Below are 23,916 nucleotides of genomic sequence, written 5' to 3'. Positions count from 1 at the left end.
ATCCCCCGCCCCCCACTAACCTGTTACCTCGCCGCCTGTCCCACTTCTGCCCTGCGGCGTCAGATCTATCCCTCTAACGCGGGTCAGATCCAATGCTGCAGGGTCCTTTTTTAATTTTTTTTGTCCCCCGCTTCCAATATCAAGGAAGCGGGGGACACCCCTGGAATCCCCCAAAGGCCAATACACAACACACATGGGGGGCAGGGGACACCCAATCCACATGCATGGTGTGTATTAGCCAATTTGTTTGAATATATTCGGTCGCATGGTACAGGCCAAATTTGGCCAAATGTACCATTCGGCCAAATATATTCGAAGAAATATACTAATACCGAGGCCGCAGCCTGTTTTTGCCTAGCCCTAGAATAAACCATTTACAAGGATATTATGCCACAGTTCACATTTTTTACAAGAAGCCATGAGTGAACATTTTAAACGCATGGCAACGATAAAAGTAACTGGGCACAGAGACTATGCACTGCACATTGGTAGTTCAAGGCTGATTGCGTATTGATTATCTTCCATCAATGTGTGGTTTGCCATTTCTAGTTTATTCATTAATTTCTCTCATTTGTATTTCCTAGTGAGCATCTCGTTTGTATAATAAAAAAATAGTTCAGGACCCGTTTATGAAAGGTGCTGCTTTTATCCCTAGGTTTGTCCGCATGGTTTCTGTTTCACAAAGATTGGCCTAAAATGCTATATGTTGCAGCCTATTCAACAAACCACTCATGGAAGTCAGCAAATACAGAGAGTAGATGCACAGTATGGCCTCCCTACAACAAACCCCTAGAGAATCCCCACCCAGTACGCTCTGGCCTGAGCCACAAGGATTTGCACTGGATGGGGAAGAGCATCTCAGACCTGGGCCTGCTACAGTTTACCAGATTCACAAAGCGTACATTGGAACAAATCTGTAGATGGCTGAAGAACCGCCAAGTTAACCTTGTGCAAATCTTTGTGAATCACAATTGCACATTAGCATCTCAAAGATGCTCACGATTGACCTGAGGTTTCGGCGTTTGCGGATCATTACAAGATACCGGGTGCAAGTTTGAGAAGATCAAGAGCATCTCCTTATTTACTCCAGTGCAAGACCTTGTAAATCAGGCCCTTATCCTCCTGGCAAGGCAGCAGCCTATTTGGAGCATGGTTCCAAATGCTTTTCCAGTCAAATTCTGGCTGAGTCTCTGCCCCATTCCTTAGCTAAGCTTGTGCCTACGTGGCATTGAGAAATTACAGCTCAGACATGTGCACAAAATTGATCCGTCCTAACGTCTCACCCTCCCTTAATGTTTCCACACTGTTCCATACAGTGTTTTTATGCTCACCAAGTTTTGTATTTCCCATATTGATTGAAGGCCTGCGGTCTACCTGCAGAACATTAATCCATTCCACACATTTTACCTTTCGAACCTAAATGGAATCTTTAGCTTGTAAATCCACTGAATTCTGCCCGTTCAATGCACAGGCATACTTAGTGAGCGCAGTCTGCGAAAGTTCTATTTTGAGCACTAGTGCGAGGCTTCGTAAGGACAGCGTTTCAGACAGTACACATGCTACAGTGTGGGCAGACTCCTGTGCCAATCAGCAGGGAAGCTATTTTGAGTGTAGAATCAACAGCTGCCTCCAGGATGTGGGTTTAAGCTTCTGGAGACCCCAGCGATATGGAGAGTACAAATTGTAAATAAATAAAAGTGACTGTCCTGTGTGCCCAGTGTTCCTGAAACTATGGTGCATGCAAAATGCAAGAAAGCCTTTACTGGAGGGGGGGCTGCCTTTCCTTTACCGTTGAAATGTAACACCACCTGTGGGAGTACTTTAAATCAGTCTGAGGCCAAGAAGGGAATATTCCAACCCACATCAGTGCTATGATTCAATACTCTTCGGCCCACAATATATGCAAACATTGCACAGCGAATCACTTTAATGGAAGCCGCACCAACATATAGAAGCATTGCCACTTTATATGACCTTCATGACTCTGTGCTCACAATATACCCCAGCACTGTAACCGTAAACCACTTTCATGAAGCTGCACCCATAGATTAAGCTGCCACTTCAGTTTCTGAAACACTTCAGCATTGCAATACTAAAAGACACACTAAATTCAGCTATGCTCAACAAGGCATTGTCAATAAGACGATCATATCACGTTGGCTGCGCCAATGTGTGCTCAGATTGCCACTGTATGAAAACCCCCAGCCCAATTGGGCACACATAATAAGGCCAGAATTGCAACTTTAAATGCACACTAACATGCTCGGTATTTCCACTAAAAGAACACATTCATGTTGGCTTTGATCAATAAGGCAAGTTTTCCCCAAAAGACCCAGGCAGCATGCTACTAGATTGCGCTTCTCCCAAAAAAGGTTGAGACTTTCATCTCTGTTCCATGTTTCATAACAGTTCTCCAAACACTGCTCATCTGCCACCTGGACTCCTCTGAAAGATGGCGAGCATGGTGCAGCATGCCTCAACACAGGACTCAACATGTGACTGCATCACCATGCCTCAACACAGGACTCAACATGTGACTGCATCACCCCTACCCGCAGGGAGCTGCTGCACTGGCTGCCCATTTCAGCATGCATCATGACATTCAAGACAGCCTGCATCACCTACAAAGCAGTTACAACCAAAACCTCAATCTACCTGGCCGAGAAACTCCCCATCTCACCACCAGAAGTCACATTACTAGGCTTGAAAAAGAGAACTGCAAAAAGGATAAAGACAATTCGCAAACCGGCCTTTTCCTGCTACACACCAGGTCTCTGGAACAGGTTACCAGTGCAAGATAAGACTAGCCCCTTCCATCCTACAGTTCATCGAGGACCTGAAGACCATGCTCTTCAAAGAACACCTGGCCAATCAATGATTGCTCCACCCAGCCACAATTCTCCCAACTCTGGAGCCGCCCACTGCTACCCCATCCACCCCAGCTTCTGTTACCACTGCACACTCACTTGAGCAAACCCACTGGGGTGTGTCCTCCAAGCACAGTGCTCTGCTGCTTCTCAGCTAGGTTTATAAATCCTAAACATATAGACGTGTTCCACTTCCAGAACACACTCACGTTTGCTATTCCTTCCGACCAATACTGTCACTGTAAGAACACACTCACTGTTGCGCCCAATAATTCTGTATTGCCAAATAACAGATTCCCCTTTGCCTGACTTGGGTCTACTGCCAGTGGCACCTCTTTCAACTCAGCCCAACGAACACAAGCACAGGGCCTGATAGTACTTTGCACAAATCACCCCGCCCCAGGCACTGGCTCTGAAATCATTCATGATTCATTCACAAAGACATATACAGACAACCCCTCACATGCACACACCCCCACACATTTATGCAAAAACACCATTTCCCTCTTGTTTGCATGGACACACACAGAAATACACACATGTACACAAGCACATACTTCTTTTTAAAAAAAAACTTAAATATACCTAATGGAATCGTCTGGTTACATCTTGTCTTGTAACAGGACAAATACCAGCATGAATGGATCTGAGCAAGACCGACACACAGGCAGCAGGGGGCAGGCAGTGATGGAACACATTTTGTGCCCAATGCCTAGGTGGTGATCTAGGTTTGTTTGCCTAGCAACTGGTCAGCCTCTGCTGTTCCTTTGATTCACTCACTCCTGTGTCCATTTTCTATAGGATAAGGAAGTGCTTAGGATAAGGAAGTGCTTTGTATGATCAGCCAGCCGATTCCGGGGTAGGGGGTCTGCCAGGCAGTAGAGGCACCTGGCCATTTCTTGCATGTCCCTACATATTCATAAAGCCGCCTTTCGTGGTTATGTTAATCATCCATTCTTGCATTTTCTCCTCAAAGATCCTTTGGTTCGTTATCACATTCAATACCCTGATTTAAGGAGCTAAAGCTTAAAAGTACTTTGAGAAAGTATTGCATATGCATTGAACTGTTGATTAATATAGTACTATGTAATCTTTAAATAAGCAAAAAAATGCACAAGAAAAAAAAAATACAAAAAAAGGAGCTAAAGCTATATTTCTAATGTCTATACCATGTTCTTATCGAGTGTCATATAGAATGCGCATCATGTGCAATTTCATATCAAATGTAATAATAGGTGTTTCGCATGGTTGCTTCCTCGAGACTTGTACTGAAATGAAATGTTTTCTTTCATTATGGTAAATTGCCAACTTTGTGTTTTCAAATATTTTGAGAGCCAGGTGTGGTGCACCATAAATGTTCAGAATATCTCCATCAGCTACAGTTCCAGTGGCCGCCTCCTCAGATGGGGAGTAAAATAAGGGTGGTCAAAAAATGCTAAATAGTGCGCTGTAGTACGAGCAAGCAAAGGCACCTGCAGCCTTTTAATAAAGGATGTAAACCCCACATCAATGTACAATGGAACTGTGGGTGTGCAGATTCTGAATTGGTAATGGCCGCTTGTTGTACTGGCTAGAAATGTGGATTCCCCTCCCCCCCTCATATTTTTACTAGAAGTGCAATTCGGGTGCACATAACCTCTCCATCCCCTTCCAAGTCTATTCTCCCAAGCAGCATTATTCTTAAAAGCATGCCAAGAGCATAGCTCGCATGAGCTGAAAAAAAGGCGAAACATGTCTGATTGGTGAAGACCCTTCGGAGGGGGTCGACCTTTGCCCTGGCAAAGTCAAGTCTAAAATGATGCTACCTTTTGATGAATACATGGATCTGATCCTTTGCTTGTAATACCTAAAGCTATACAGTGAACTTTGCTGGTCACAAACAATCCGAATGCCTATGCCATATTGAGTGGTGAACTAATTTGGTGGGGGAAACAGTTTAGCAGTACTTGGCAGCCCAGCGGGGCCTTGCCGTTTGTCCCCTACTATCAACAATTGCCAGAGAAATGTAGGGCGTCAGAATTTCTAGAAAATAGCCTTGAAATGCATTTGTGAACCTTTGCGGGGTAGTGAATGTTTCCAACAGGATTCTTGAAACAATAAAGCTTGAGCTATTGTTGGGTGTAATGAGTGAATCAGACCTCAGATGGACTCTGTCCAACCCAAAAGAGTGGCAACTTTTCAGGCCACCGAAGTGGACTCTAGTGGCGGCTCACAGGTATTTAAAAATGAAAATGGTCTGGCATTCAACATACCGTCAATGATATACAAGGGAAGAGGGAAGTGGATGGATATAGAGGATGAGGTCTGCCTTCATGAACCACCTGCATCCAGAACCTTAATGCCCGATCTGAAATATTTAACAAGCCATTACAGTACAGTGACAGCATTCTCAAGTTCGAATGTGGTCAGAAGAGCGGCGGCATATGGCGGGGTGAAGGTAACACATTTACTTCCAGCATTGAAAGAAGATGGATGTGTTGCTCCCCAAGCAGGACCAGGCCGCATAATGAAAAGATGGCTGCCAGACAACTCTTCCCGCTCCAAAGCCAGAGCTGTAGTTACTGAATTGCTTTCATTGGAGGGGTGCAAATATTCCTATGACTATGCAGCAGTGACCAAGCATATCTTGAACAAACCAAGGGGCATTTGGAATGGGATGGTATCTCACTCTTGAAAAAGTTTAAAATAAAGGGTTAATATGTCACATTTTGCATCTCACTTTCTGTAAAAGGTCACACAGTTAACAATTGGTTTGAAAAAAATAATATGCCAATCCGCCAACAGCGTAGAGGAGCATTTTCAAAAGCATTTTTACAATACCTTTGCCAATATTCTGCCAGTGTATCAAACATATTTTACTGCTGGTTGTGCCCACAATTGACCATACTGTCTTAACCGATACACGCCAGTAGTCCCACAGAAGAACATACTCATGCTGTTTTGCCTGTAATGCCAGTAACAACACTGAGAAAACAGGCTAGTACTAGCTGCACCAATGGCCAGGGAAGAATGCTCATGTTGGCTTTGTCCATAATGCCAGTAAACAATGCCATGCCACTAAGAAAACATGTCCATACTGGATGCCCTCATAGGAACACTCCTCATTGCTGCGTTTCCCATAATGGCAGTAGAAAATGTCATGCCACTATAAGAAAATAGGCCTAGATTGGCTGCATTAATGAAGGCCAGCACTACTGCTGGCCTAGACCATAATGCCAGTAAAAGTGGCATCACAATATAAAAGTGGCATGAAAATAAGAAAACATACCCATACTGTGTGCACCAGGGCCAGTATGGCCATGTAAAAACACTTGTGTTTGCTTTGCCCATAATGACAATATAAATGCTATGCTCACAGTAAAGAAATATGCCCATGCAGCCTGCACTGATGTACTCTCCCTCACGTTCGGCTCCGACCATAATGTCAGTAACATTTCTATGCACACTGTATTGAAACATGTCCATCCTGCCTGCACCAACACTCCCCACCCTGTAATAGCACAACATACTAGCTTTGCCTACAATGCTAGCAATAACATATGCCACTAAGAAATCCTGTACATGTTGGCTGCAGATAAACCAATGTAGCTCTCCCTACTCAGAGGCTCACTGGCTGGCCCACATGCATGGCCATACATACACACAAACAATATATGCACTCTGATTCACATGCGCATACCTCATTCACATGCTCACCCCTACAATAGAACATACAATCTGACGTCATGCATTCACAGGCTGCACGCAATCACAGGCACACTTACACAGACACCAACCCTCACACACATACATACTGTGGTAGGCCAAACAGTAAAAAACGAAACTCTAGATCTTAGGTTTCATAACCTATTGTATTCATGCACCACAGGATGGGTTGTGAGTAACACCCAACGGCCCATAGCGGTACCACTATAAATACAATTCTTGGTTCTAAAAAGATGGACAAGATAACAGAACTATGGTGATCAGGGAGTTTCTCTCCACCATTGGCCTTTCCTTTTCATACAAGTCCTAGTCTCTCTTGCAACACCCTACTCCATACAACTAAAGGCTCAAAATATGTGGCTAACATAAAACACAAGTCCTTAGCCTCCAACTACACTATTCGAACAATAAAAGTTCCAATGGTTAACCAAGATAAAGTGTCCAAAACCTACTATTTAGAATGCCATCTATTCACTAATGTAGCAAACACAACGGTTCCTTCATGCAACTTTCTCATTCTCATGTGGTACTCGTAGCCTGGGTCTTCTTTCAGTCCTCGCCACTTCATCCGGTTTTCCCAACCTCCAGGCGTTCTCTTTAAGTCAGGACTAGGGTGTCATCAATTTTTCAGGTTCCTTAAAGGGCCCCCCTGGCCCTTGGCTCTCATGCTTTTCCACACTTACTTCAGAGCTTTCATTGGCCTTCTGTTGTACATCTGGACCAGCGCCAGTCCTGGCATTCCTCAGTTAGCACATGCAAGCCTCCCGCCAAGACTTCGGGTTCCATTTGTTTCTTAATGTAGCACCTTTCAGACCAGGGTTTTGTAACTGGTCTTTATAGATAACCAGAGTCTGGAAACAGTCTTTCCCTAGACCATGGTTTCCTAAGCATGCACTAGGTCTTCGTGCAGACATTGGCTTCAGGTTTTACCAGGTTTTGCTATGAACCTTTTGCTGTGGGGGTTCTCCAAGTCTTCCGCCAGATCCTACTCTCGGGATTCACAATGATTCTTTCTCTGTGTCGTGTAATAAAGTTTCCTCTCTAGGTCGTATGTCAGACCTTGGCGCGGTGTTTGCGATAGGCACCTTCACTAGGCCTTCTATAGTTTTCACTCTAGACCTACCTCCATACCTTGGTTCACTTGTGGTAATTTGTGTTTCAGCCCCCTCCTCTGGGTCCTTGTCAGGAAAATTATATTTGAATGCCCCTCCTGCCCCTTGGTGTGACAGGTGGAGATCCTAGGTTCTTGGCCTTCCAGTACCCTGAAGGTCAAGAGGTGCGGACCTTCACATGCTAGTCAGTCCATGCTTTTGTCCAAGGCTGCCTTTTCTGTGTGGCTTCTGTGCGGTCTGCAGTTGTTGCATCCAGTAGAAGGGCTCCACCAGCCAGTGGTCTTCCTGGGAATTTTATCCAGGTTCTGCCCTTGACATAAGGGTGTAGAAACAAGCATATCTGCCTCCCTCAAGATCCTCTCCCTGACTATGCCCTTCAACCCCTTATTCTCCCTCAAATGGAGTTGGGTTTCCTCCCTCTGTTCCCATAAGTTCCTCTTTCCAGGTTGAGTTGGGGCTGCAAATTGTGTTCAGGTTTCACCCTTCATTGCCTCATGATCAGCCCCATGTCAAGATTGGGCACAGTTTTGAAGCATGTGATAATCTCTAATGGGGTTGTGGAGATAAGGAGGTAGCCTGCTCCAACTTGAAACTCTTTGAGATGCAGAATGCAAGACCGTGCAGTTCTAGGTCTTTCTGGTCTCGCCAGCACGGCGTCTTCCCAGGACTGCAGTCACTACAGGTGTGAGATAATCGGTTTCCAGGATTAGGTTGGTAAACTTTGCTACAATCAAAATCAAAATCCACGTATGCCATGTGTTCACGGTCCTTAAAAGCTACAGAATTCCATGGGAGTTTGGGGAGTCAGGATTGCAATTTTGCCAATACTCATCCCTCATTTCTAGAGGGTGCTCCGTGAATAACCCAAAGTTGATTTTTACTGAACAGTCAGAGGGTTTGGGTACGAGTCCGGGTTCCCAGTTATCAATAGATGTCTGATAGGGACTGTGGAACCTATAGTCCTGAAGTCCCCCATTTACTTCGTAGGGGTCACTGAGGTGTTAGTCCCCCCCCAGCTGAGCAGTAGGCATGTGGGATCCAACCTCAGAGAGGGACATAAAGTAGCGGCTCGACCAACCCACGTCCCTAGCATTCCACTACTCTCACAAGAAAAGATGGGGAGTTTGGTGAACTAAACACTTACATACACATGCCGAAGGTTTGTTGCTTACCTGCACCAACTCCAGACACCAGATGCCACCGCACAGGACAATACAATAACCCTCTGGCTTCCACACATCACACAAACAGAAAACAGGAGCGGTGTCCTAAGTGTGTTATATTTTTGGGGGAGCCAGAGTGCTACCATCTTGCGAACCCCAAATCATCTGAATGTGCATTCAGATACAGGAGTGGCCCTTTCACTCATTTGGCCAAAGGCTAAGGACATGACATGCCCCCAATCCTGCATTGCCCACTGTGGCTGGGGAACAATACTGCCACAGGGAAACCATATCTGCCTGCATAGTGAAAGGCAGCCCAGGAGTACTTACTCAGCTGCTTTCTGCAGTGATGGGTGCGTGTGCAGTGTTTTCACTTGGCTGACGCTCCATAAAGGGTGATTGGTTGGCGCCACAGAGTGTGGACATATTTCCTCATAAATTGGAGCCATCAAAACCAGTAGTTAAAAGAAGACTCCTTTCCAGGAGCTAGTTTTGTTGCAAAGTGTGTAGCTGGCGTGACCGGAGGGAAAAGTCATTCACTGAAAACGGAGGACAATTGGTAGATGCTCACGTGGCTCTTTTCAGCAAACCAGATCATTCAAAATTCATCCCTGGGATCAACAGGAAATAGTGTAGAAAAGGCGTTTGTCCTGGCTCTAATGGCACCTAGTGGGGGAGTCGGACTTCACACAAAGGTGGGCCTGCACCGCACACACATAGACCCAGTGAATGGGGCACACTTTCGTCACCGAGCCAATCTTGGCCACCTGCCGAGCTATGGTGAGATATATTTGAAGCGTTTTACACAGTGAAGTTTGGTCACTTGCATCCCTTTACATTGAAGAAGGATTTTAAGATTCAATTACATGATTTGGAAAGCAGGCTGGATTTATTGTTTCCCACTGTGATTTACACATCCAAGAGTTACAGGGAGGTACGTTTGGCTCCCCAGTGCCTTACAAACTGTTTATGTGACATTAACTTTGAGTGCTTGAGAATGTAAATAAAGACGAATTAGGACACACTTAAATATAATGCATCAGACGAAATGGGGAAAGTTACAGTGTGCACCGGAGGTGGTTGTACTCCCTACTGGTGCCCCAGCAGTAGCTCCTGCCTACAGAGTAATGCCCGACATCCAAGGGCTGGTTTAATCTCCTGCTCATCAAATCTTAATGTCAAATCTAAATTCCTAGACCCAGCACACACTATCTTACAATAGAGTGCTGGAGTCTACAAACTCATGTAGCAGTCAAATGCTACCCTTTTCCTATCGCAATGGCTGGTGGTAGTGGTTTTACAATGAACTACCATGATTTTTCTCGACCGCGAACACCGGTAGGGTTAAATCGTGGGAGCCATGTTTTTCAAGATAGCGTCTGAGCCTCCTCCTGTTTAAACGTGTCCCGCCTTCTTTTTTCGGCATTTTATTTTTTTGGGAAGGTCCTTCTAGAGTTTGTCTCTGCGACCCAAACTAGGTTTGGTCCCTTTGTTTCTATGCCTTTGGCGGGCTTCAAGACTGAAGACCGCCTCTGGTGCCTGAGTGTCTGGGGTGGGCAGGAAGTGAGGGGGGTGCCCGAAACTCCCTGCACTTAGTCTCTCAGGAGACCCAAATGCACTCTGGTGTGATTGGCTGACTGACTGTTCGGCAAGGACAGCCACCCTGCTGTGTGAGTGGCAGCTAGGCTGGAATGAATGGGGGAAAACTGTTTAAAAGGTGTATCTCTTGGCTTGGAAGGCAGAGTCGACCACTGGAACCAAAGAACCAAAGACGAGCTGGAAGAGGACGGCTGCTGCAGCTACTGGACCGTTGGTTTGCCCGGTGGAGCCGTGCTGCAGGCCCGAATCGCCAGGTTCATCTCAACAGAGAAGCCCTTCAAGGACGACTTCTTCGTTTGAGTTGGTAGGACCAATCAACTCGTAAGCCACCTGGACCCCATTCTTGGAGCTGGTTGTATTTTCCTCAGAATGCTACAGGAAACCGAACAGCCAGGGAGAAGGAAACCAATTTGTGTGCTTGAAGACAGCTACCGGAATCGAAGTATTGCCAGCTTTGTGACGAGTCCCTGTGCAGTGCAGGAGTCCCCCGACATCCTCCCTCTTGTCCCCACGACTCAGGAACAGCGAGATCTGCAGGAACTGCCGGGAACAGAAGTCTTCAACTGCATCTTTTTCTTCAATATAAGGTACTGTGAAAACCCGACCGAGAGAACTTACCTCTCACTGCGAAAGTATGTGAAACTTCGGCTACTTTCAGGCCTAGTCAGCTTGTGACCCGACATATAAATTTCTTCTGAGAACTACTACCGAGAACCGTGGCAAAGACTTTTCCGTTTATCTACCCGAACCGTTTTTACCTATACAAGATACTAGCCCATTGACTTTGGCCTACCTATTGCATTGGACCAACTCCTCTGGTGAGCTCAAACTATTTGCACTGTATAAAGTAACTCTAATATTCGTTTTATTAACTTACGCCTTTTTGCTCCTACTTCAAATACTCTGAATGCCATTTTGCTCCTACTTCAAAGTAGTTTAAATGTTTCAGAACCGGTTAATGTGAAGTATTGTAAGATATTTTTGTGTGATATCCTCGCCGGCACCATCACTATGAAGGCAGCAGGCTAAGGTGAGTTTGGACCAGAGCCTTGCCCAACTGCCCCCAAACAGCCAGAAACACTGTAAAAAGTGTTTAAAAATGGCGATCCAGCACGCTCGGCGCTGCATGCTCATTCCCTGGTCCCATTCCTTGCCCTGCACAATCCCGCCTCCAGACCCTCCCCCGCAGCTCTATTGGTCCCCCCCTATTGGTCATTCTACAAAATCCCCATTCCATGCGAGTGCTGCCCCATTTCCCCCCGCCCCCCCTCAGGCCAAAAACAATGAAATTGGTGCTTTATAAAGCACGTGGCGGGAGGGCATAGAAGGCTCTCCCCCACAGCCGTACCGCTTCATGGGGCTTCATTCCCCACCTCAGAACCCTCCCACTGGCCCCGATGGGTCCACCTCCCCCACATCAAGGACACTTCAGGGCAGCCCTCTGCCCGGCAGCCCCTGCGGTGAAGGGCCCCAAGGCCAAGGGCGGCTCTGACATTGGTGGCTCCAGGATGTGTCTGCAGGTGTCAGCAGGGGAAGCCAGCAGTCAACAGACACCCAGACACCAACAAAAACTGTGAGTGTGGCATGGGTGGGGAGTGGAGCAATCATTCTACTCCAGAAAACCCCTGCCACTCTCTCTTACCTCCCATTAACATAAACTGCCATAGACTCACACCAGGTACACTCAAAGATTTGTGACCACCAGACTGAACTTAGTCATGACAGGATTGTCATAGTTGCCTTGCTGCCTTGCATTACATACTAACTTACTTGTCAAGGTCAACAAGCGCCACACTTAGATGAAATTTCAATATTAGCACGCCCACACTTAGAATTGTGAATATTAGCATGTCCACACTTAGATATTAGCATGTCCACACTTAGAATTGTGAATACTAGCATGCCTAGACTTGGATAGAATTGTGAATGTTGGCCTGCGTCGCATCTGGATAGGAGTTTGAATATTGGCATGCCCACACTTAGATAGAATTGTGAATATTGGCATGTGGACAATTAGATAGAACTGTGAATATTAACATGCTCACACTTGGATAAAATTGTGAATGTTAGTATGGCCACACTTGGATAGAGTTGTGAATGTTGGCCTGCGTCGCATCTGGATAGGACTATATTAGCATGTCCACACTTAGGTAGAATTGTGAATATTGGCATGTCCAGACTTAGATGCTATCTAAGTCCACACTTGGATAGAATTGTGAACATTGGCCTGCAGACTTTGAATGTTGGCATGCCCGCACTGAGGTGAAACATGAAGGTTAGCATGGTCACAATAAGATGGAATTGTGAATATTAGCATGTCCACACTTGGATAGAGTTGTGAATGTTAGCCTGCGTCACATCTAGATAGGACTTTGAATATTAGCATGTCCAGACTTGGATAGAATTGTGAATACTAGCATGTCCAGACTTGGATGGAATTGTGAACATTAGCATGTTGTTATGTTATGTTATGTTAATAGATTTATACCGCGTCAAAGCCCATGGGCATCCAGACGCCGAGAGCAAGAATACTGTAGCAGGAGATTGCCACGGGATTACTCTGAAGAAAAGAGATAGGTTTTGTCCACACTTAGATAGAATCGTGATTACTAGCATGTCCAGACTTGGATAGAACTGTGAATGTTAGCATTCTAAAGGTCAGGGAACCCACTAACCAATATAAGCTCAAACTCTCCATACTTATCTCACTCAAAAAACTCACACAACCATCTCTCGCACAAGCCACACGCACTTCACAACACTGCAACAACACAAACCGGAGCAACAGCACATGCGGACTGACACCGATCCAATACCTGCACCAAAGCCCAGTATCTGGTGTATAACCAGCTGAAGCGGCCAACAGAACACCACTCCTCTCACTATCCTACTCCCTCTTCACCTTACTAACCCATCCCACCTTATCATTTACAAATCCGCCAGAGCGCCTGGGGACCAATTCCGTTGGTGGCGGTGCGCGGTACAAATACCTTTAACATTTCACATTTAACTCTGGGTACGCCTCTTTTGGAAATGTCGGCCAAGTGCAGGCTATATATCTTCAGAAGTGTTGGGAGCAGATAACTGTAGCAACCCAAACAGCTTTAGTAGAATGGTTTCAAAATAAATAATGGTCAACCAAGGTTATAAAGAAACAAGGACAATCAATGAAAACAAACTAATCAAAAACACTAAAAAGCGACCCCCATAAAAGAAACCTAGAAAATGTAGAACGTTTTTGTGAAATGTCACTGTAGGTTCATATAATATAAACAAAAAGACAATGCGTCATATAGTAGTTCCCAACCAAACAAATACAAAAAGTAAGTATTATTTCGATACAGAAATATTGCATTCAAATAATCACAACTGTATAAAACATAGCATGAACAGTTATTTAATATACAGTTTAAAAGTGTACGATCATCAGGTTATGTGCTCAAGGAATAAACGTAGAGTCAGATTTAGAGATGCCTCTTTCAGTTGAAGCGCAGATAGCTCTTTGGAGGATGCAGAATCTGAACTTAGTACCTCACATAACAGAACGACGGATACAAGTTACAATGGATCTGAATTTGGTGCCATTCGAGGGGGTAGAAGAGGGAGTGGGGGGGGGGGTAACAATTCCTGCTCCCAACATAATGTTTTTTTAGAACGCAGCAATCAGACAGGAGTGGCCAAACAATCAAATGCAAACGAGGAGCCAGAGTCGGTGGTAGTAAATCTATCCTGTTATCTTCTTACTCAGGAAGAAGATAAGGTGTTGAATAAAGGGTTGGTATAAGAGTTTTTCAAAAATTGTGATACTTACGAATGTAACAACTATTCAGGTTTGAGGAATCCCTCAACATTTTGCCCACCTATGCATGCATGGTCACCGGAATTGGTGTTTGAAAAGAAAGTGTTGGCTGACCTAGATAAATTGGAAACCCAGTCCACCTCGCATACCAACTTGAGCCATTATAAAGTGAAGTTGCTCAATAAATTGGGACGAATACAGACATTATTCGCCAAGCAGAGAAGGGTTGCGGTATAGTGATTCTTGATCATGAGTCTTACGTTGCGGAATGTGAACGCCTTCTTCCGGTTGCCATTATTTACTGTACACTCCATCCATCCGCAGAATTGCCATCTCTTATTGAGTCCAAGGTACAGATGGCGTTAGAGAATGAATAGATAAGTAAGCAAGAAGCAGAGTTCTTGGTCAGGAAAGGAGCATGGACCCCTATATTTTACATCCTACCGAAGATTCATATAAACCTTATAAATCCACCTAGAAAAACCTTATAAATCCACCTAGTTGTCCCATTGTTTAAGGTGTCTCCTCTTTGTTAGAACTGCTTTCTACGTTTACGGATGTATTTTTACGACCTTCCATATTAAAATTGACTCGTTTGTACAGGACACTAGAAGTATCATTAATAAAATAGAAGGACTCCCTTTTCACCTAACCAGTCAGATCATGATTGGTTTGGACATTGAATCCTTGTACACCCAGATACCCAAGCAGACCACAATGGAAGTGATTGGTGATGCCTTACCTGCAAGGACCGATGAAGACCCGTTACGAACGGGTTTATTATGTGGTGAGTGGAAACAACACTTACTAAGAATGTTTTCTAATTCCAAGACCAGTTTTTCCAACTGATAGACGGTACGGCTATGGGGGCAGCTATGGCATCTAACCTGGCTAATCTATATCTCAACAAAATTGAATTAACTAACTATATATAGCGATACAAACCCCTATAAGTATATGTTTTTGGTCATGTTATATTGACGATATTGACGAAAAGGTCAGCAAGTGGTCAGCCACCTATGAGTGTGGCGTGGTTATGTCAGTGCTACCTTTGAAGCAGTGACTCGCTCGAGATCTCTGGAGGAGGGCTCCTGTGCACTGGGAGGATAGTGTTGCCCTTCGTGCAGGAGAATAAAAGTTTGGGAGAAATCCAGGCCAGATGGCCTGCACACATTGCCCTGTCATAGCTGAGCCTTGCTCATGAAGCCGACACTTTAAGGATATCAATCTCTGTGGCTGTATAATTCTGTGACAATAGCAGCCACAATCATGCATGGCTTATATTTGATGTTAAAGTACCACCAGACTGACTAGGTTACACAATTATTATAATTATCATCAGAGGTGCCAACAATAACAAAGTCACCTTTACCTGATCTCACTTTGTTTTCTAGCTGCGATCATGTGTGAACTTTGAACCTGCCCTGTGCTTCTGCGGGAATGGTGCAGTTATCTCAGCAAAGTCACATGTTTGCACTATCATTTTGGTATGGAGCATTTAGGAAACGGGGTCCGATCAGCAGAACTCCCCTTTAGAAACAGAAATATCTGCATCATTTTAATAAAATCCAACAAAGCTCCGGCCACGCCACCCACAACAGATGGCGTTCTCGCACAATAAAACATCCAAGCGTATTTTATTTCTGTGACCTTTTACTTGATGTAACGTTGCTCATCAGAATAAAAGCAAATGCTTAAGCATTAAGGCTTTAAATGAGAAATTAGCCATCAAAAAGAGTTGCGACAGTACCTTGCTCTGGAAGAGAAGCACATTAAACACAATAAGACCAGTACAGACACGTGTAGTGGGGTGGGGTGTTGAGGGGGCTTGGATAAATCTGCAATGGTTCATTTATTTATCCGTTGTACAATAGTTACACTTCCTGTAACGTTTACAAGAAAACAGCCGTATGTATTGTGACATAAATCAATACTTGAAGGGAGACCAGGGCCAAAAGGGCCACCTAACTGCGGGATTGCTCTTCTGTTCTCCAGCACGGTCTGAGCCAGGCCGGTTGCAGGTTAAACTCGAAATAAGAGCAAAGCTGCCATTACTAGGATGATAAATAATCACTTGGTGCAACTATCAAGCCGCCCCATTGCGCACACAACCACCTCAGCAATGCTGCTCTCTGACATTACTCACGCAGACTAAATACAACAAATCGTCACGCTCAACACACAAAGCCTTTTCATAATGAAACAAAGCCAGGCCGACTGGCTTGGCCAGTGAGTGTTTTATTTACAGTCACGGGGGGACGTCACGTTGTAGAGGGTAGGTCCATGTGTAGAGAGAATTCCTCTAAATCACCGACTCGCAGGACCCCATTCAAGGCTTTATGAAGGAAACGCTTTTAAGAGGCGGACAATCCTGGGATTTCTTTTTAGCTCGTTAATCACATTTTTGCTCAACCATCTTCCAAGTCCTTTCTTTCAACCTAATCCCGGTTTTATCCCTCCCTCTGCCCCTCCCAGTATGAGCATTCCTTCTCAGCGTGCCCATCCGAATGCTATAATGTATAGTGCCTGGGAGTGGACTACAAAGCCTACACGCTTTACCGGTCACCGGTTTGACCCCGTCTCCGACCCTGTAATTCCTGTGTTTCCCTCTGGTGTTCGGAGGACTTCCCTCACTATTACACATTCTGAGGGGCCGTGGGTTCTCTTTAGCACACCGCCACCTTCTCTCTAATAACATCTCACCATGATGCGTCAGGCACCTTTAATTCTGGCAAAACTACCATCATATTATAAACATGAGAACACAGCATTGTCGCCCAACAATAGGGTGACCAGATTTTGAAAAAAAAACCCAGGACAGGCCAAAAGCATACAGGTAGGCTCTGTGGTGAGATAGCAGGGTTCGAAATTGAGGGGAGCTTGGAGATATTTAGCTCCTTCTTCTAGCACAGTAGACCCTGTTTAGCTTGAAACCAACAGCTACCAGGAGATACTTTTGGCTCCTAGGGCTAACTGGGGCTTTCCAAACATGTAAATGTGACATTAACTTTGAGTATTTGAGAATATTAATAAAGAAGAATTAGAACTCATCTAATATACACAAACACAATGGTTCCTACAAAATGGACAAAAAGTAAAAGGAGCATCTCGTGTAGCTCCTGGCTACCCTGCGGCAGATCCTGCCTCCCGGGTGATGCCGCACACCCAGGAGCTAGTTTTAGTTCCTGCTCATTGAATCTCAACTTTCGAAACCTAAATGAATGAAAGCACGGAAACAGGAATGCTTGTTAACTCGGTCCCCGTGCTGACTGACTAGGCAGCATGGGCGGCCGCCTTTTATTCAACAAGCTCTGTGACCGAACGCGTCACAGGTGCTTAAAGGGTCACACACACTACATGTCTCCTCATCCATAAACAAATGATGCAAATTACATTTTCACATAGGACCACACATGTGGGAATAAGTAACAAGTGTAACAGGACCTCTGTCAAAATGACCAACAATGTCATACAGTCCAAATGTGCATATCAAGGACTATTGGCTTCAAAGTCCTTCAGATACTCCGGTGGCCTGTGGCGATGTCTCATGAGGTAGCGCCTCCTGCTCTCCACATCTTCTTCGCCTGGAAACATGTCTGTTGGACCATTCTCGTTGTCGCTGGATACGGGTTACTCAATGTCAGATCCATCACTTTCAAGTCCATGTCACGGTGGGGAGACAGTTGTGGGGACCTGGACATTCTATCTCCACTTCCTTCCCCTGTTGATCTCCCCATCTTCAGAAGGAAACTTGTGTTTCTCATCACTGTGGCCCTACCATCAGAGGCGGTGAGCATAGTTCCTCATGTTTTTATTACTTCCATCGGGGTAGGCTTATGAGGTAGTTCTATTTTGCCTTTTGGGTATCTTGCACATACCAGTACCCTATCTCCTATCTCTAGATGTTGGTTGTGCTGTCCTCATTTCATTTGCTCTCCTTCTCCGTTCAAGCATCAGCCCTTCCTCAATCACCTCAGGAATGAGACTAGAATGCTCTGGTAGCAGTGCCCTTGGGCATCGCTGAAATAGGGCTTCTGCGGGTGGCACACCGGTTGAGCGTGGGGAGTAGTGCGGTATTCCGACAAAAACTGGTATAGGGCCCATCGTTCGCATTCACCCTGTTAATGTGCGATGCGGAATACCTAGTTGAGTGACCTTATCATACTTTCCACTTCACCATTTGCTCCAGGCCAAGCTGGTGTGATCTTCCTGTAATGTATTACTAACACTTGGAGGTACTCGGGGAACCCTCTGCTCTGCAATGTCGGACCATTGTCCGTGCAGTTTTTCCACTGGGAGTCCGTGGTTGGTGAAAGTTTTCTCAATAATAGGCACTACGTCCTCAAGTAAGGTGGACTCAACAAACGCCACTTTGGTGTACTGTGGCCACTGGTCTACTAGCACGAAGAAGTGGGTATCACGGTAGGTAGACCTGAAGTCCATGTGCTCTGTACCCCAGAGGATATTTTTCCGATCCATGGACTTTTTCTAGCTTTTTCTCTGGTGGGGCAGAGCTGCTGGACACCACACACAGGTGCGTATGAATTCTTTTACTTTGTCTTCCAGGCCTGGGAACTAAACCTTCATTCTGAGTTGAGCCATGGTTTTTGCCACTCCTGGATGTCCTTTGTGAGCCAACTCTAGTACGCGCGGTACCCGACAGGAAGGAATTACTATTCTCGAGCCTCTCAGGACCAGTCCATTGTTCAGAAACAGCGCAGACCACACACGTCACACTCTTTTCATCTTGTGTGCACCCATTTCGTTTTTCTAGGACATGATTCCACTCTCCACGTGTTCCAGCTGACTGTAGCAGCCGGAAGCATTTGCAATTTGCCAACGCTTCCTACATTTCCTCTTGGGACATCGATATAGAGGAAGTCGCTGACTTTAGGGTGTGCAGAAATTCCTCTGTCTCTTCCCCAGCGTCAACCTCTGCTTGTTTCTTTGACTCCACGGGGTGTTAGGGCAGGTGATCTGCTGCATTGGCACTCCCTGGACGGTATACCAGTTCAAGGTCATTCTTTTAGGGCGAGCAACCACCTCTCAATTCTTGCTGGGCGTTTGGAGGACAAGCCCATCATGATAAGGTGCTTATGGGCCGTGACAACAGTCACCGATTTGCCATACACATAGAGATTGCAATGTCTGCAGCCTCAAAGCACAGCCAGTGCCTGCCATTCAATCTGCGAGTATCGTTCTGTACTCGAAAGGGCTCTGCTCGCAAACACAACAAAGCAGGCGTCCCGGACTCATCCAGCAGCGTCAACACAACTCCAAGGCCAAATGGGCTGGTGTCTAGGATTATTTCAGCTTTCTGGTTTGGGTCAAAGAATGCCATGGTGTCCTTCACTGTGAGCGCATTCTTGATCTCTTCAAAAGGTGCTTTACTCAAGTGCGGTCCACCTCCACTTACATTCTTTTTTTGTGAGATTGCCAAGTGGTTCAGACAGGGTTGACAGGTTATGTATAAACCTCCCACAGTATGTAACCATACCAATAAAGTTGTGTACTTCAGAGGCATTCAAGGGGGTCCTGCCGTCTGAATGGCCTTTATTTTTGCGGGATCGGGAGAAGTGCCATCTTCTTGAAATACAAACCCAAATAATTCGAAACTCCTTTGTAAGAAAGCACATTTATCCTCGTTTAACGTAAGCCCTAGTACCTTCCCCAGCCTCTTCAAATGTTCTTTTTCTGAGCTGGAGTACCCCATGATATCATCAGTTATGTTGATCACTCCTTTTAGTCCTGCCATCGCCCCCCCGGATTATGTTCTGAAACACTTCTGCTGCTGAAGAGATGCCAAAGTTGAGGCGCCTATACCTATACAGCCCTCTAAGTGGTGAACGTGGTGATGTAACCTGAGGCGAAGTCCAACACCAGTTGATGGTCACCTGATTTTAGGACCCGCTTCTAGAAAAATGTGGCCCCTTGTAGGTCCGCTAGAATTTTCATCAAGCAGTGCAGTGACGTGCCGCTCCCTTTTGATGGCTCCATTAGGAAGTTGCATATCCACAAATATGCGGATGGAGTCTGGTTGCCTAGTTTTGTTGGCAATCACGATGGGGGAAACCCACAGAGTTGGTCCTTCCACTGCCTCAATAATATCCATGTTAACCAGATCTTTCAGTTCTTTCTTGACCACTGCCCAAAGATGTAAAGGCACCAGTCTGGGTTTCAACACTACTGGTTGTAACATTGGATCGATGAGCAGGCAAATTGGGTCACCTGTGATTCTTCCTATGCCTGTAAATACTTTTGCATGTCTTGTCAGCAGGGACTGGATATCTTGTAAGTAAACTCCAAAAGGAAAAGTGCACGATTTGTGCATTGACTCTGCCATGGCGCATTCCAATAGTGTGACCTTGCTTGCTTTCGTAATGAATAATCTCGCTCTGATGGTGGTGTCCTCGTGTCTATCCGCTGCAATGAAAACTTCTTGTAGCGGAAGTGGCACCTCTGCCCCAAAGGTATAGATTCCTACTTGTGTCCCTTTCAGGAGTAGTGCATTCCTTAGACTATGGTAGTGTTCATCCGCCATGATGCTTACCGACGCCCCGGTGTCAACCAGCGCAGGAATTTGAGAGCATCAAACATGGTGTAAGAGCCCCTTGTTGGGTTATACGAATTTGAAAACAGGTGTTTTGATGAAGCAGAGCAATTAGGCCGACTAACGACAGCGTAATGCCCAGACTAATTATTTTTTGCCATGGGATGTTTCTAATGACGCAGTCAAAAGCAGCTGTAAGATCCAAAGCCGCCATGTTGATAGGACAAGTATTACTCGATTTGACATTAGATAGAATATGGGCCAGAATAGTCGCATTTAATGATGTACCCATTGCTTTTCTAAATCCCACTTGACACTGTGATAGAAGAATGTATAATCAGGCATGACACTCTAATTGCTTTCGCAAAACGATAGCAAAGACCTTAGCAGATGCGTCCATTAGAGCGATAGGTCAGAAATTGCATGGTTGGCCGGGATCACCCTTTTTATATATTGGTATAATAATTATAGTGGATAGTCATGAGGCAGGTATAAGAGATGATCTGAAGATGTTATCAAATTTTAAGATAGTCTCCAAGAAGAATGGATCTGCCTTAAAGACGCATGCCGGGAGACCATCTGGTTCTGCAGCTTTAGAAGCTCTCCATTTATTAAATTGCCGATCTAATATTTAGGATAGATGGCGCATATTGTAACAATCGTATCCAAGAAATACTTTTAAACTTAGGCAGAAGTTGAAATTTGTTCAGTATATACATTTCCCAAACTTCTGAGGATATCGCGAAGTGTGTGCTGGCCTGGGCTGGAGAATTTAGGCCTCTCAACATTTCCCAAATTTTCTCATATTCAATGAGTTACCATCGTCTGATTATCTTCTAAATATATCTGAAATTTGAGATATTTGAGATTATTTTTGTATCTTTGTAAACAGCGCATTTTATGAATGATAACCGCTAAATTATCCTGTTCTAGTTTATCAAGTTTGCAAATGTGGTTGTTTTTGACACGTTTCAGGCGTTAAATTTGCCAATTGAAGGCGTGTTGGTGGACAAATTGTTGATGGTTGCATGAGCAAGGGCGTTCAGATGGAAGTCAATTAATTTTCTGTGCTGAACCTCAATTTGATTTAAGGTCATGGCATCGTTATACATTTGAGAAGTTGAACAAGAGGCTAAACTGACTCTAGATGTTAATTTACGACAAAGCCTAGGTGACCAATGTATAGGCGGATAAGGCCTTTCAATGGACGCCAAGGCAAGCTTCACATCGGTATTATAAACACTGACAAAAAAAAAAGTGCAGTGTCAGGGTAAGCAGCATATGTCACCAAGAGAAGGATTAACAAAATCAATGGGTCGGTCCGCCCATAGAGCGACGAAGAAACAAAGAAATAATCAATGCAAGAGGTAGACAGGCCATGCCTTCAAGTGCAAGGGATATTATTGTCGGCAAACTTCACCAGCTGTAGGTCCCAATTTGTTAAGAATTCCCTCCATTGCATCCCATGTCTCTATGAAAGATTGTGACCAGAAGAAAGAAGAGAAGAACTGAGCGCAGTTAGAAGGAAAAGACAATGAGCGTTAAAATCGCCACCTAAGATTATATGAAATGTTTCATTTCGGCAGAAGGCTTCTTCAAACAGACTGTCTAATAGAGAAAACATGATATCAATTGGCGTCTTGAAAGGATTCCAGTGTAGACATATTAGAATCAGAGTCCTTTTCGTATCAGTCAAAAAAGTAAATTCAAGTGAACGTAATTCTTTGGAATCCCGATACTGTAAGGTTATTCTCAATTAATATAGCGAGCCCACCTGCTGGGCTGCCAGTATTACACAAACAGGCAGCCTGAGTATAAGTAGAATAACCATAAATGTGAAAAATCTGGGTCTTCATAGTTTCTTGGATGAGCAGGATCGATGGTTTACTCTGCAAATGTAATGAGCTAAGCCAAGAAAATAGGTTATTGTAGCCACCGGTGTTCCAAGTTCGTATTGTGAGGCTTTGTGAGCTACAGTTTGGGAGTATTGTTGTTCATTGAAGCTAGCACCTTCACAATGGGATCTAACTACGACCAATATTTTATAGAAGATGCGATCGCTGAAAGTTACGCAAGTAACTCGACTGGAGCGAGGTGTGCAACTGGAACATCAGAAAGAGATTTATTGAGAGGATTCATCACAGTTTCCCCAATGTTGACAAAATCCCTTGACGTCACCTCCGAACTAAACAAATGAGGAGCAAGGCCCATAAGGGCAAAATCAGATTTATGTTGCCATGCCAACTTCATGATTATGTACCAACGAAATCGACAAGTCATGTGGTTGGTGTTGCAATTAGACAACGTGATCCATTCAATATCATCGGACACAAGTGTTCTCAATTGAGGACATTGTTGAAAGGTGTTTAGCATAAATGTCCGATTCATACTGCGTCTTCCATTAATAGCTGAATCGCAAATCCATCCCATGATATTGGGTAATTCTGGTGACAGCTCAAGCGCAGTTGGAACAGACATGCATGGCATTAAGGGGAACATCATGTGCATCATTGGGATTGCATTTTGTTTCGTGTGCACTTTGCAAATGGGCGTCAGTGGTTGGAAGAGTTAACGCAAGTAAGGGAGGCGGCACAGTTTGCAATTGGCATGCTGCACCCTCCCTAGAAGGCAATACAGGGGGTGAATAAGATAGTGAAGTTTGTACCGGTGAGTTGGTTGTAGTGTCAGACTGGAGTCCTATTACCAGGTGTGGCAGAGGTGAAATTGCAGGATGACATAATATACTACCCGATGGAATACAGGCGGTCAGCAAAACGTTATTTCTAGTAACGACGGCTCCTCTCACAGTCTTCTAGCATTCAGTTGGAAAGAATTTGGACAGTGAAGCCTGTTTAGTGCATGCAGTGTTTTAGCACACTGAGGAAGAAGGGTTGCAGAATCATTCACATTGATTGGTTGTGTCATGGCAACTTGTGTTTTTTTGTGCGTTTCTACAATGCAAGGCGAGCTAGGAATCGTTGAGGTCATAGTGCCCATTTGCAATTCCATATTTTTAGCATGCTTTTTAAGACTTCTTGGTTCTAATAGTATTTTAGACTCCTAATTTAATTGCGTTAAATCCAGAAATTCCTTTTCATCGGATAAATTGCAAAGGTTTTTT

General features: G+C 44.8%; 1 protein-coding gene across 2 annotated transcripts in view; it reads right to left on the bottom strand.

Moving 5' to 3' along the window:
- The window catches only part of LOC138572668 (single-stranded DNA-binding protein 3-like), a 1,217,622-nt gene that overhangs the window by 1,109,281 nt on the left and 84,425 nt on the right, over positions 1–23,916 (bottom strand). The window lies entirely within an intron of this gene.

The sequence above is a fragment of the Ambystoma mexicanum genome, chromosome 1p (genome assembly GCF_040938575.1).
Source record: "Ambystoma mexicanum isolate Mex_15411 chromosome 1p, UKY_AmexF1_1, whole genome shotgun sequence".
NCBI lineage: Eukaryota > Metazoa > Chordata > Amphibia > Caudata > Ambystomatidae > Ambystoma > Ambystoma mexicanum.
This window is presented reverse-complemented; position numbering and strand designations above follow the sequence as displayed.